The sequence below is a fragment of the Acanthaster planci genome, linkage group LG02 (genome assembly GCF_054643075.1).
Source record: "Acanthaster planci isolate LZ-2023a linkage group LG02, COTS_SCS, whole genome shotgun sequence".
NCBI lineage: Eukaryota > Metazoa > Echinodermata > Asteroidea > Valvatida > Acanthasteridae > Acanthaster > Acanthaster planci.
In genome coordinates this window covers 33,111,037-33,125,286 of record NC_141778.1, presented here as the reverse complement: position 1 = coordinate 33,125,286, position 14,250 = coordinate 33,111,037, and the positions used below count along the sequence as shown (strand labels likewise).

At 46.4% G+C, this 14,250-nt stretch overlaps 1 long non-coding RNA gene across 10 annotated transcripts in view; it reads right to left on the bottom strand.

The window, feature by feature from the left end:
- Nucleotides 1–14,250, bottom strand: part of LOC110978424 (uncharacterized) — a 60,669-nt gene that overhangs the window by 14,606 nt on the left and 31,813 nt on the right. For 9 of the 10 annotated variants that reach the window (XR_015424263.1, XR_015424256.1, XR_015424254.1 and 6 more), the window contains exon 3: nt 7,651–7,748. This is a non-coding gene — a long non-coding RNA (uncharacterized LOC110978424). Of the gene's footprint in view, nt 1–7,650; nt 7,749–8,034; nt 8,127–14,250 lie in introns of those variants that run through there. The other variant, XR_015424255.1, reaches the window with a different exon arrangement.

Here is a 14,250-nt window from a genome sequence, read left to right as displayed (position 1 = left end):
TGGCAGTGTTGGACCATATAACTTGCTGTTTGCTAGCAATGGTGCCCAGGCCAACACCACGACTACGACGGAAAAAAATTTTTAAAAGGCGATGGATGGGGGATGATCCAAAACATCTGGTGGCCACCAGCCTTGCAGCCATTTCTCCTTGAAAAATGGACCCATAACCTACTGACACGGCTGCGTCCGTAAACAACTCTAGGGCGTCATTGTCCCAGCTGCCGGTCAGAAAGGAGGAAACGCTATTGAATTGTGAGAGGAATGCAAGCTACATGCGTAAATCGAGCCGAAATGCGGACCCATGGTGGGGCTTTGACAGCCCCCGCTATAATACAATGAACTTTCTCAAGAATGCCAGACCTGGGTAAATGGCCTTACAGACATAATTTAGGGACCCCACCAGCGACTGTCTGTCGACGATGGAAATCTTCTTTTGCCCTATAACTGTCTGAATCTGGGCGCAAGCACTTGGACCTTGGGTGCCCGCATGCAGATCAATCCCCGAACGGAGTCAATTTCGAGGTCTAGAAAACAAATAGTCTGCAGGGGACCAAATGTTTTCTTGGGGGCCAAGGGGACTCCCAATTGCCCACAGATTGCCGTAAACAAGGACAGCATACGTGCACAATCTGCTGCTGACAACCCCGCTAACAGGAAATCGTCCAAATAGTGTGTAACAAACCGGGACTTGATCTCTTGCCTAACTTTAAAGAAGGTACTGAAATATTCAGACAAAGAACAAGAAATCGAACAGCCCATAGACAAACACTTATCAAAGTAGAAATTGTTCTCAAATTTGAATCCCAGGAATTCATAAACCAACAGGCTAACCGGTAAGAGGCAAAATGCCGATTTAATATCGGACTTGGCTAACTATGCACCCGCGCCCACCTGCGTAACCAGCTCGACTGCCTCATCAAATGAGGCATATTGTTCCCTGCATTTAGCTTTGTTGATAAAATTATTGACCGATCCTCCAGCTGGAAAGGAGAGATGATGAATCAAGTGAAATGAGTTGGGTTCACTTTTGGGTTCCGACCCGATTGGAGAGCACTGCAAGCGCGGGAGCGGGTGCATGGTAAATGGCCAGGGGATACGACCCATGTTAATCTCTGTCTGTAATTTTACTCTAACCATCGCTGGTTGATGCGCCGCAGAGGGAAGACACTCAGAGTCCAGTGGTTCCCTAGCTCCAAATACTCCAGTGAAAACCCCTGTGAAAAACCGTTTAGCAAAAGAGCTAACGCCGCTTGGTCAGGATAATGTGTCAACCATTGCCGTAAAATTGCCACTCTAATTGGAGTTGGGGATACGAAAATTGACCTGCTTATCAGCCTGGGCAGCGTACTCAACCACTTCCAGCCGGGGGCTCCGGTACCGGAGCCAAAGACCTTATATTCGTGGCCGGGGACTCCAAAATCGGAACTTTACTATAAAAAAAAATTTGGAGCTGTCAGTTAAAAAGTTTAGGCCATCATTGGCAGTAAATAAATTGGTCTTAGGCAATAATGGGTTGCTGGGGCCGGAGGATTGGGACTTTATTTTATAGCCGGGGTGACCAAACTTATAAAAGCCTGGAATAAAATTACGAGCTGCTGAGAGCTGCCGGGCACTGCCCAATCAATCCCTGTATTCTTTCATCGCAGAGCGCTGACATTAACGGAGGTAATCCGTGTATTGTTTGTGCAGAGCGCATTTGTTCGTGCTGCCGTGCGCTCGCAGCAGATTATCACTGCACTGCACTGAAGACAAAGCGCGGCCTGTGCGTGCTCATTATGCACCTGTGCCCCATTAATGACCCTGCCCGGGCGCTGCTGGCCCTTGCCACGTTGACTGACAGGGCACGGTCCTCGCTGCTTGAGAATAAAATCGCCGTGAGATCGCTTCCTTGCCATCCTGCAGTCCCTGCACTTAAACGATAACACCGCCATGCCGGAGGACTGCACCGACCGCCTCTTCAAAGTGTGCCCAGTTGTCGACCATCTTGCTCAGAAGTTTGCCACTGTCTACGTTCCTCGATGGGACATTTCTGTCGACGACTAATTGTTGAAGTTTTACGGGCGTCTCCGCTTCGCTACCTTCAACCCCAGAAAGAGGGCCCGTTTCAGCATCAAGATGTACAAGTTGTGCCAGAGCACCAGGATTTCCGCCGGGTACTGCTACAACTTCAAAATCTACACCGGCCAAAGTAAAGGAGACCTCCCAGCAACTACACAAGTTGTGATGGACCTGGTAAGTGACCTGAATGGCAAGGGCTATAACCTTGCCCTCGACTAGGCCTTCAGCAGTCCCGATTTGTTTCAACGACTTCACAACCAGAAAGAAGTTCAATGTCATTCGCACTGTCATGGCCAACAGAAAAAGGATGCTGAAAGACCTGCAGTCCGTCAAGCTAAAGCTGGGTGAAACAGCACTCCGATCAGCCGACCTGGGTGTCAGTGGTTCTCTCCTGGCCATGGTGTGGAGAGACAAGCACAACATCTGTATGCTCTCCACCATGCATACGGCAGACATCCATGGCTCCGGCAAGCAAGACAGGACGGGGGAGGAAAAGCAGAAACTGACCTGAATCATCGGGTACGACGCCCTGATGGGGGCGTTGACAAGAGCGACCAACTAGCAGCAAATCATGAAGCAACTCGTAAGTCACTCAAGTGGTACAAGAAGCTCTTCTTCTACCTGCTCGACTTGACGCTGGGGAACAGCTACGCTGTGTACCTGGCCGTTGGTCACCGCCTCTCCTTCCTCGACTACCACTTGAGTCTTGTCCGTTAGCTGCTGTTCGACGAGCCCTTGCCCGAGTACCGCCCTCAGCACGATACTCCACCAGTCACCAACTCCCGCTTTGTCGGCCGACACTTCCCCGTGGACTTTGAGAGGACCAGCTATGGCGACTTCCGCTACCGGCGGTGTGTCCTCTGCGCTTCCCGTGGTCTGCGAAAGAAGACACACTTTGAGTGCGACACGTGCCACCAGCCCCTCTGCTTCGCCCCCTGCTTCAAGGAGTACCATACTGTCCACTAATTGACACTTTGAACATTTACTTTCATGGACATTTTCATTGACATTATATTTTGTGTTTTTCATGACTTGATGCCCCACTTATCTGGTGTAAAACAATATGTCATTTACTGGTGGTTTTAGGAGTTGTCATAGTTTCAACCTTTGAAAAAAAATGACGAAAAAGACAACATTTCTGGAAAGTACTGCTTTGAGGATGTTGTATTTTCATGTCTTGAAAAAGTGGCCCATTTCCTTGTAATGGTTTTACTAAGTGGTCTTGTTTTCAACCTTTGAAAAAAATGACGAAAAAGACAACGTTTCTGGAAAGTACTGCTTTGAGGATGTTGTATTTTCATCTCTTGAAAAAGTGGCACATTTCCTGGTTTTAATGGTTTTACTAGGTGGTCTTGTTTTCAACCTGTGAGGGTGTTGTATTTTCATCCTTTTCATTCCTAGCATCGGTGTTAGGAGTTTGCTCATTCTTGCCTTTTTTATTTTATGAGTTTTGCTTTTTATTTGATTAGATAGATTGGAAATTTATTTTACTACTTTCGAGTCCTACCCGAGTAAGCTTGTGACTTTTTTGCAAGCTCTCGGACAAGCACTGAGCATACAGTGTTTATTAATACATACGTTGGGTAAGGGCAAAACCCGTTTTATAAATTGATTTTATTGGTTTCTAAATTTTACTTGAAATTGTTGGGGAAATAAAGTTTGGGAAGGGAAATATCCATTTTGAGCTAAAACTTACACTATGGGAGGGAAAATGAACAAGTTGGGAGATAAAATATGAGAGAGGTTTGGGGGAGATATAAGTTTGGTAGATGGGAAAATGTGTAACAGAAAAAACCCAATAGCTTCAAAAAATAGCGAAAGTTGCATGCAGCAGCGCCTCAAAAAAGCCACACTTTTAGACCCCATTTTTTTTACAGCATGATTCATTTGTCCGTCATTGCCCGCTCTCATTGAACAGTTGACAAAGCCCAGTCCACGTGGGCACAGCTTCCCATTCACTCACCGCATATTACACGCTGAGGTCTTGACCGTCTATCGCTCCTCATAGCGACACGGCAGCATAGCAACGCGCTGGGCCAAGGCCCGGAACAAACGAGCCCTTATGTAACACTACACAATGGGAGCTCTATACAGAGCGGACGGCGTGGCTGCAAAACCGAAGGGTCAATGGAAGTTGCTTGTTAGGGCTAGACTCGCCACGGGACACTCATTTTATGGGGTTTAGGCGTTCAGAAAAAAGATATGAATTTTGAAGATTTTTGAAAAACGAAAATGTGAAAAAAACGCCCGGCAGCGCATATAACGGTTAAAAAAAGCACCCGGCAGCAAGTGGTTAATGATGCTCTCCATAGCAGATCAGGGGGTTGAGTTGGATACAAGTACAGATGAGTTAGCCAGCCGGAAATGTGGTTTACCTGCAACATACACCTTACCAGGGTGCGTACCTCCAGCGCAGGGCTGGTTGCCTATCCGACATGCCCGTGCCCAGACCTTGCACACACACTACACTTATAGAGCAATTTGCACTTGACATAGTTGCAACCCTTAGGTTTATTAAATGAAAAACAAACTCCCAATCCTGGGCTATGGCCTGAGCCGTGTCCCCATTTGCAGTCAGCACCGAACCCAGCACCAGCCTCACTACCCAGAAATGCCCACGTATTTGAAGCGCCAAACCTGACTGACGCTGCAGCAACGGTCACCCAGAACTTGAGATCCATGTCCGCTCACGAACTCGCTGGGTCTGCCGCCCGGCGCAAGCTGAATTGCTCATCATAGGCACGCCACCCAAGCCCGGGAAAATGGTGCAACACTGTGCGAATCGTCTCCGCATATTTCAGCAATTCCCCGGCCCAGGCAGGGTGTTTTTCGAGATAAACCGCCATGAAGGTGTGAAAAGAGGACAACCGGTTATCAACGGAGTCAATTTTCTTCCGTGCTGCAGCCACCGGTTAAAGACCATGCGGCCTCCCTCAAGGGACAGCATCATTTCTTTCCTTCTATGGGCATGGACTAGCGTAGTTGTTGCATTGTCTGGATATAGCTGGACGAAATTGACAAACTTGGCCCACCATATTTTCTCTTTGGTGGCAGCGGGCACCACACCCAAGCGATGTACCCGCGCGCATTGTCGGGATAGCCAATGGTACCCATGGTCTAGTTACCGAGATACCACTAATATTACTACTTCTACCAGCTGCGTAATCTCCCCCCCACTGCTGACGCTGCTAAGCCCACCAGTGTCGGTACTACTAGAACCGGTGAAGGCTACCAAGGGTCCTACTTCTGGAACTGGGAGGGGGAGAGCAGCAGAAAGAGACTCACCACCCCACCCTGCCTGGGGTACGGGTTCCAGCATCGCTGGGTTGGTCGGAGTGGTCATCGGCCGAAGACCTGGCAGTGCCGTCTGCCCAGCTGTCTGGACTGGAGCTGGCGTAGTCATCACCATGGACGTGGTGCATGGCGTTGCCATCGTGTTTGTGGGCGGAGCTGTGAAGTCACCGGAAGTAGAACTACTAGCAGCGCTAGTCATCAGAGCCGGAGAAGGCTCTGTCAAAGGAGCTGGCGCAACCCACGAGGTAGTAGCCGCTGACATCAGAGGTGGGGCCCCCGTCTGCACGTGCCCACGGGTGGCATCCGGGCCCTCCAGCACCGTGCTAGTGTGCGTGTCCACTAGAGTGTTGACAGGTACTCTGGCGACCGTGTTGCTGCTCATTCCCGTAGCTTGCAGAGGGGCCCTGCGATGCCCCTTAGGCCGACCACATCACTTGCCGTTACTACACACTGCACTAACTCGCCCGCTAGTTGCCGCCGGACGTGGCCCGGTGAACCACACCGGCAGTTGCACCCCTCTGCGTGGCCATGGCATAGCTTTTCTGCCAGTAATCCGAAGTTGTCGCCTTGTGTATTACCTGGCAGTGTGGGATGAGCTCTTCAAGAGTAATTACCACACATAGAACCCTTGGGTTGTTGGTTCCAAGTATAATGCTCGGCTAACAGAGTAACCATGCAAGCCAAGAAGTTTTCACCTCAAGAAGTTTTCTTTTCCGTAAGCTGTGACAAAGTGACAGCTGGGAAGGCCAATCTCCAGTTACTACCTATCACGATCCCCCCACTGCTGGCTGCCATAAGTAGGCCACTGCCAGTGGCCTACTTATTCCCCTTTTTGCTATCCCCTGTGTGCTGCCATGGACTGTGCCTGTAATATTAGACGATAGACCAGGGCCCATGCCTATACGCTGTGCACCCCATGTGTATAAAGCATTTTATTGCCAATGGCTATAAAATGTATTATCCGCCGATGTTTTTAAGAAATGAAGATTTTCATCACCACTTTAGAGGGCAAAGTGATGCATTTCAATGCTCATTCGTACATACTAAGCTCGCTGCATTTACCGTGAAACATGTAGGTATGGAGTTCTGTGGATTTTTCCTTGAAATGTGCTTCTACAATGTAGTCTTTCAGCATTTAAACACAAATATAAAATTAAATTACTAGTGAATTATTTAAGTAATGATCAATTTCTTTCTCATGGGGTTACAGCAGGCAAAGGCTACACAGTCATGTACATGTGCTGTATTTAAAATTTGTTGCGTTATTTGTAAAGTGTTAGTGTGTTGTTGTCTTTGTGGAACTTTGCTTTTAAATGGGGACCCCAACTCGACAAGCACTGCTTCCTGGGGGCCCCATCCATATACAGTATATACACTCTTTGAAACTGTTTCTATAGAATACATGTAATATTATGTGGAAAATAAAGTGAACTGAACAGAACTGCAAGGTCCCAGACCTCCTTCAACATTTCATATGGATGCAAAATCCTTGCAATTATAACCGGGATTTGGCTGTAAAAAGTGCAAAGCATGAAATTTTCACAAGAGTATTGTGTGTTGAAGTCCATTTCACATGCACACCTGTGGCATTGCTGTTGCCGTTGCTCAAACTGGAGGTTTACGAAAATAAATATACTGCCAGATTTTGGACCACCACTTCCGCTGATGATCATCAACGCTGGGGTGGAAAATTCAACTTCCACTGTGACACATCAGAAGACTAAACTTAATGCAATGTAAAGCTGTGACATGTGAAACAATCCCTGCATAATGTTATTCCACCACGTTGGGTATCTGCTCCACGTGCATGCTTGCAAAACATGACTGGTTCCTAAAGTAAACATAAGATGCATGGGAACCAGTGACATCAGTACATCACAGACTAGATTTCTGCATATGTGTACTTCAAAAGCCCTTGCTTACATTGCCCCATGCCATGTGTGAATCAAATTGTAAACACGCTTTGCAGCATACGTGTACATGAACATTGCGATAGGAAAGTGTGGTTTCCTTTGAAAAAAAGTGCAGATTAGTTTCCACAAGTTAAAATGTTGTCATTCCAGCACACAAATACCAAAAACCAGAGAGTTTCCTCCTCAAAATATGAAAAAATGGAATTTCAACAATTGCTGGATCCCTGCTGGCATCTTATTGGTAATATTGCCAGCACCATATGGTACATGTACCTTACTAATTAATGAAATAATATTCACGCTCTTGAAACTACTGTACATGTACAGAGGAACCTAGAGATTTGTGTGAGGTGAAGAGAACTTGGAAATCAAATAAGGAACTCACCAATTGACAAAAGCTGATCTGTTCACCATTTCTTGCTGTTAGAATGAAGACTGAGGCTGTGAGGTTGAAAGGCAGGACACTGATGTGTGGAAAGCCATCTAAGAGGAAAAAAATGACATGTATTCTCTGGTCTTTAGAATATACATAGATAGCAGAAAGCTTCATTACTCTACAAAAGGGCAAGCGTCAATGAGACGAGAAAGCACATCTGCAGGTTAACAGCATATATGTACATATGCAGCATTTCCAAATGCACAGTGCATCTAAGTTCAGAGTAAAGTGTGTTGTCTACAAACCAGTGGTCCAAGGCCAGTGGAAACATAGAAGGACCACTAGACCTGTCACAAGATAGTCTGGAGGGCACATGCATAAAATCCCACTGACCTTGGCATGCATGGCATGGAACAGATCTCAGTTCATAAATGGTTACACTGTGACATACATCAGAGCAGTGGCTCCAAACACACAGAACATGAAGTCATCGTGGTTACACATGTACATGTACTTTGTTCAAAGATTAGCTCTTGCACAAGATGTGCACCACACAGCATAAAATACTACTATGCTTCCAAGTAGAGAAATGTATAGTGTCACATGCACTGCATCTGAAGACGTACACTTCCAACCACACATTGCTTGAAGTGTGCTGGGTAATTCCGCATGGGAAATGAGAAAAATGGCTAATTTTAATGCTGATGGAATAAAAATTAAACTGACTGTGCATTGTTAGTAAATGTACACCTGGCACGGAGCAAAAAACCTTTGAAATTCTATGTCTTTTTTCCTTACAATAAGGACCCTTGGAGCTAAATACTACAAAATGCCATAAATCCTAAATGCTAAACTAAGCTCTCTCAACGGTTTATAATTGCGAAGGTTGGGAAGCATAGACGCTTGTTTCAAAGGCACTTTCTTTCTCTTGACATGGCATGACAATTAGCTGTAATTCCATTACCAAAAAGTTACAAATGTGCACCCAGGTGCAATTAATGGCCTTGCAGATGAAATTGAGCAAACCAATTAATGACTGCAGCGCAACCAGAGCGATCTTTTTCTTACCCAAACATGAGAGTAACTGATCTGTGAGTGCATTGACTTTGACCATAGGGACCCGAACCTGCCTCGATCGAGACAGCATCGATTTTTAAACCGAGATACGTTAAATTCTGAAGTGGATCTTCTGTTTTTTTCTTGTGCAATGGGCACGCCAAGCACTGTGCATACCGATTCAAATACCTGCAAGAGTGCTGGGCAAGAATCTGACTAGGTCCGACGAATAAGAAATCCTCAAGATAGTGAGTGATCATTGAACTGTTAGCAACCTCCTTCACTTTGAACTCCAGAAACATGCTGAATTTCTCAAAAAGGGAACATGAAATGGAATATCCCACAGGCAAACATTGTCCTAATAATAGTGGCCCTCGAATGTGAAACCCAAAAGGTCGTAATCTGAAGGGGTCATTGGAAGTAATTGAAAAGCCGATTTAATATCAGATTTTGCCAACCAAGCCCCATGCCCCGTTGCCATCACTAAATGTACTGCCTCGTGAAATGGGGCACAATGCACTGTGCAATTGTACTTATCAATAAAATCATTTATCGATTGCCCTTCTGGGTAGGAAAGGTAGTGGATGAGCCTGAATGTATTAGGTTCCTGTTTAGGTACGAAACCAATAGGTAAGCACTGCAGCGTTGGGAATAGCGGGGCTGGGAATGGACCCAAGGTCTATTTCCTTTTGTATATAATAATGTGAGGGTGAGCAGCAGCTGAGAGTAGGCAACTTGCCTGGTGGCTGTGCCTGGGGCCCTGATGTTGTAGCCAAAAACTGCATGAGAAACCCCTCTCCAGCAGTTGCACATTAACTGCCTCAGGATAACGAGCTAATCAGTTTCGTAAAACAAAGATCTTAATTGGTGTTGGGGGACGAAAGGAATTCCCTGAGGAAACCTTAGTAGCCAGTGTTGAATGCTTGGCATGTTCGGTAGACATAGCAATCTGACTTGGTTTATACTTATGCTGCCCTGAGTGATCAGTGGGCTTACAAACTTGATTGCCCTTATGCCAAGAATAAGGTGAACTGACAGTTGTCGACTTCCTCAGTTTGCAAACTGCAGCCCCGTGGCCCAGGTAGAAGCATGAACCACATTTGTGGGCATATTTGCATGAGCAGTAATGACATGCTTGCTCCCCGTTGAATGCAAAACAAATCCCAATGCATTTTGGAACTTTATTATCTTGGGTTGGGTGTTGAAGAGCTCTTGATCCACCCAGGCCACTAGTCATGGAAGAAACTGTTACAGTGGTTGCCACAGTCAGCCATAGCTAAGTATTTACTTTTTTGCACTTTCACAACAGCCAAGACAGCCTGCAGGTCAAACTTTACACGTAGGCCTACGTACATTACTTGTTCGATAAGTGCAGCATTTAGGCACATGAACAAGTTTATACAAGTATTATACTGTAGTTTATTTTAGCATTATACTCAGACTCAATGAAAAGCAGTCATGCAGACACAAATCATTGAGATACATGCCACAGCCTGAAGGTTTAATCATATGGATACCAGATTTGGGCATACCGGTTTTCACATGTTGTCCAACCAGTTATTGGGCGATCCCAGGCCCTTGGGCAACACACAGCCCGACAATTCCGGCAACACCACATGCCCAAATCTTACATGTACATGAGCCAAACCACAGTTCACACATGCATTAACATACAATCACCGTTCCAACCGATGTTACCTTCGGTCGGGAAAACATAGCCTCGGGACACTTTCGAGCACTATGGGCAATGCATTTTACACAGGGATTAATACATGAAAGCTTCCCACTGCTGTTCCAATCGGTCAGGAAAACATAGCCTCATGACACTTTTGAGCGCTACGGAAACCTTAAATTATCGTAACAATAATACCAAAACCCAAAGTGGTTTAAATGCCAAATGAGGAACAGGGAGGTTACTGGTGGTCTATATCCGCAAAATTGCCACCCGCGCAGCATGCGCCCACAAGGAGAAGACAGCCAGAAACCTGAAATGACTGCAAGAGGAGCTATGTGATCTACAAGGAGATATGGGACCTAAGAAACTGCTCTATATTAGACTGGAAAACACGAATGCCTGCAAGGGAACAAATGAACCCCATCATACTGGTACAAAGAAAATTCAGACCACTGAAATTGGGGATGATGTAAGCAAAGTGAACGTGGCAACTTTGCACACTGGGATTGGGCCCATCGATTGACTGTGCGGTGCTTACGTTCCAATGCAGGCTGGGAATGAGCCCCAAAATAGAAAACTCTGGGAAGAATATCAGACCAAATAATTGTCATGGTTGGGCACCACTCTAAACAGTCACAAAGCATGACTGCAACCCTCTGACAAAGGGCAAACTCGTCAATTTTAACTGTGAATAGTGAGTGGGAGGGGAAAACCACACTCTACCCGGTGTATGATGGAGTCGCCCACTATCTACACGATATCTGAGTAAAACCAGCAGCAAATAAACCAGTCAGAAGCTGATCAGAAAATCCCAGATGGAGTGAATAATGTTTGCAGGTTGGCAGAGAGGGGCCGCCAGAGTGCGATCCCCCCAAGGCGTCGATGTGGCAAACCGGTAGGGGGCGTATGTAGGACAAAAATGCATTGGAACACCAGCGCCCCATACTGAGGATGTCAGCCCTGGCAACCCCCACATGAGACGCAGACGATGCAGCCCCAATACGAAAGGAATGGCTAGTAACGTGGGACCTCTTGAGCCCCAAATGCACAAGGGCTTTTAGCAAAACTGCACTGAATTGGTATTGACTGAGGGGAGGGCCATAAAGTGACAGAAATACGGCCCAGCAATTTGGGGGCGAACTGAGGAAAAATGCAATAATGCTGAAACTGGGTAAATGGAACTGCCTGGAGACTGTACCAAGCGAACACTTTGTGGGGGGCCACGCTGGTTATTCTTAGACTTCCTGAAATGAATCACTACTGAAACGGATTCCTTACTAGTTTTTGATCGTGAGAAAAGTACATCTTGACAACTCAAAACAGAGTCAAAAGGGGTGGACCTGGAGCGAACAGCCAATTCGTTAACCTGCATAAATCCAAAGTAGGCACTCAGGAAAAACTGCCTTAAATAAAACCGATTCGAAATTCAATGAGCAAAGGTAGGAAGGGCACTGATCATACGCTGTAAACATTGTGGGGAAACTGGCAATTGAGTATATTAACCGGGGCGAAGCCGGCGGGCACCTTCCACCAATTTGGAAACAACAAAATCCTTGGTGGGATCAACCCATCCCGATAATTTGTGCACGTAGCCCACGCTTGATACGTATGTCGCAATTGTAGCGGGAGACATGCCCTTGAGTGAAAGCCAGGCAACAAATTGGCATATCACGTCGACTGACGCAGGTAAGGGGCTAGACAAAGACTGCTGCCTAAATTGACTAAATGCTCTTCATCCAGAAGAATAAGTGCAATGTGAATTCGCGGAAATGGCTGCGGAGAGCAAACGGTCAACTTCTGCATCTACCAAACTGGGGGGAAAGGAGAAAGAAGGGTCATATCCTGATCTGCCTGTGGTGCTGCTCGGCGAAAACGGTCCATCTGAAAACGGGACAAAGCATCTGCTATGTCATTAAATCGCCCTGGAACATGTACTGCTTTAAAGAAAATAAGCACTGCAACACCAATGGGGGAACTAGCTTCATTATGCGCTCACATTTCAAAGATTTCTTGTTCAATATGTGTGCCATAGCAATGTTGTCAGTGTGAAAAATGACCTTGCGACCTGCCAGCAGGGGCGCCCAACACTGTATAGCCACATACAGTGGAAATAATTCTAAAAATGCAATGGAAGGGGAATGGTGAATGAGCTCCGTTGGCCAACGGCCTTGAACCCATGTACTACTGAAATATGCACCGAAACCAATACTAGCAGCAACATCTGTAAATAGAGAAAGGTTAACATCGGATTCCCATGTGGCTGCGGGAAAAATTAAAACACCATTGAATTGTGCAAGAAATTCAAGCCAAGTAAGCAAGTCTAGCCTAGCCGCTTTAGAAATGTGAACTCCATGGTGTGACCGAGAGAGACCAGAACCCAATGTTATCAAGCGGCGTAAAAATGCCCGACCCGTGGGAATGGCCCTGCCTAGGAAATTCAGCGGCCCAACAAGAGATTGAAGTCAGTACCCGAGCCAGGCCAACAGTCTTTTCATGGGCCAACGGGACCTCCAACGTCGAACGGATTGACTGAAAGCATGCTAATAATCGGAAACAACTGGCCGCTGAGGCCCCAACAAACAAAAAATCATCAAGATAATAAATTACGAAAGAAGAGCCTGCCACAAGCTTAACGTGATGCTCAAGAAATGTACTAAATTTCTCAGATAAGGCACAAGAAACGCTACACCCAATCGGCAGGCATTTGTCATAATAAAACATGCCTTGAAATGTGAAGTCTAAAAGTTCATAATCATCTGGGGATATTGGAAGTAAACGAAAGGCAGACTTAATGTCAGCTTTAGCCAACCATGCGCCCTCTCCTGCACTCAAGGCTAGAGAGTAATGTACTGCACAGAGATCTCTGTCAATGAAAGCATTAATAGACTGATCTACCGGAAAAGATAAATGATGAATGAGCCGAAATGAATTGGGTTCCCAATTGGGTACTAGACCAATTGGGAACATTGTAAATTTGGGAATGGGCATGCCGTAAATGGCCAAGGCAATTTCGGATGACAATTTTTGATGGACAATAAGCGGACGAGCTGCCACTGAGGCTAAACAATGAGAATCTTGAGGCAAACGGGGGCCCTTATAACCTAAAGTGAACCCTTTTGTAAACCCGTTCCTTAAAACAGCAGCGTCCTGAATTTTAGGATAGTCAACCAGGAATTCCAGCAAAAAGGAAACTTTAATTGGCTTTGGAAGGACGAAAAGAGTAAGGCTGACTGCCCTGGCCTTCAACTTGCGCATGTTTGGAAGTGGCGCCTACTGTCACAGGCCTTGACCCAGCAGGATTCTGCTGACCCCGCGCTGCCCCTCATGCAGCTGAAGAGCTTCTTGAAAATTGCTGATTGGGTGCAAGACCAACCCCGGAAGCACCCTGTATGGGATTTACCCAGCGAGCCTGGCCAGTAGCTCGACAGCGGGTGGCCCATGACCCACATTTCAGGCAAGTGTGTGCGAACCGACAATGGGGGTACATGCAACCCGCTGCAGAATTATACGTGAAGCAATGGCCTGGCCATGTGTGCGGCTTGGTGGCAAATGGGGAGCTATGGTTAGCACTCCTAAAGAGAAATGACACTCGCTGCTGCAACTGTAAGCCACCGCTCGTGGTCTATTTCCCCCATGGTCGTGCAAGAATGGCTTCTTGCCAAAGGTGAAACTGCTCGTCATAGGCTCTCCAACCAAGCCCAGGGAATTGTATGGAAGCAGTTCGTATGATGTCCACATATTTCAGCAGCACAGAACAACGGCCTGGGTGTTTAGTGATATAAATTGCCATAAAATGCAGACTGCCACATGTCAAAGTTGTCAATTTTCTTGCGCTGTGCTCCCCGCTTTTTCAACACCGAATTCCCCCTTCAACAGAA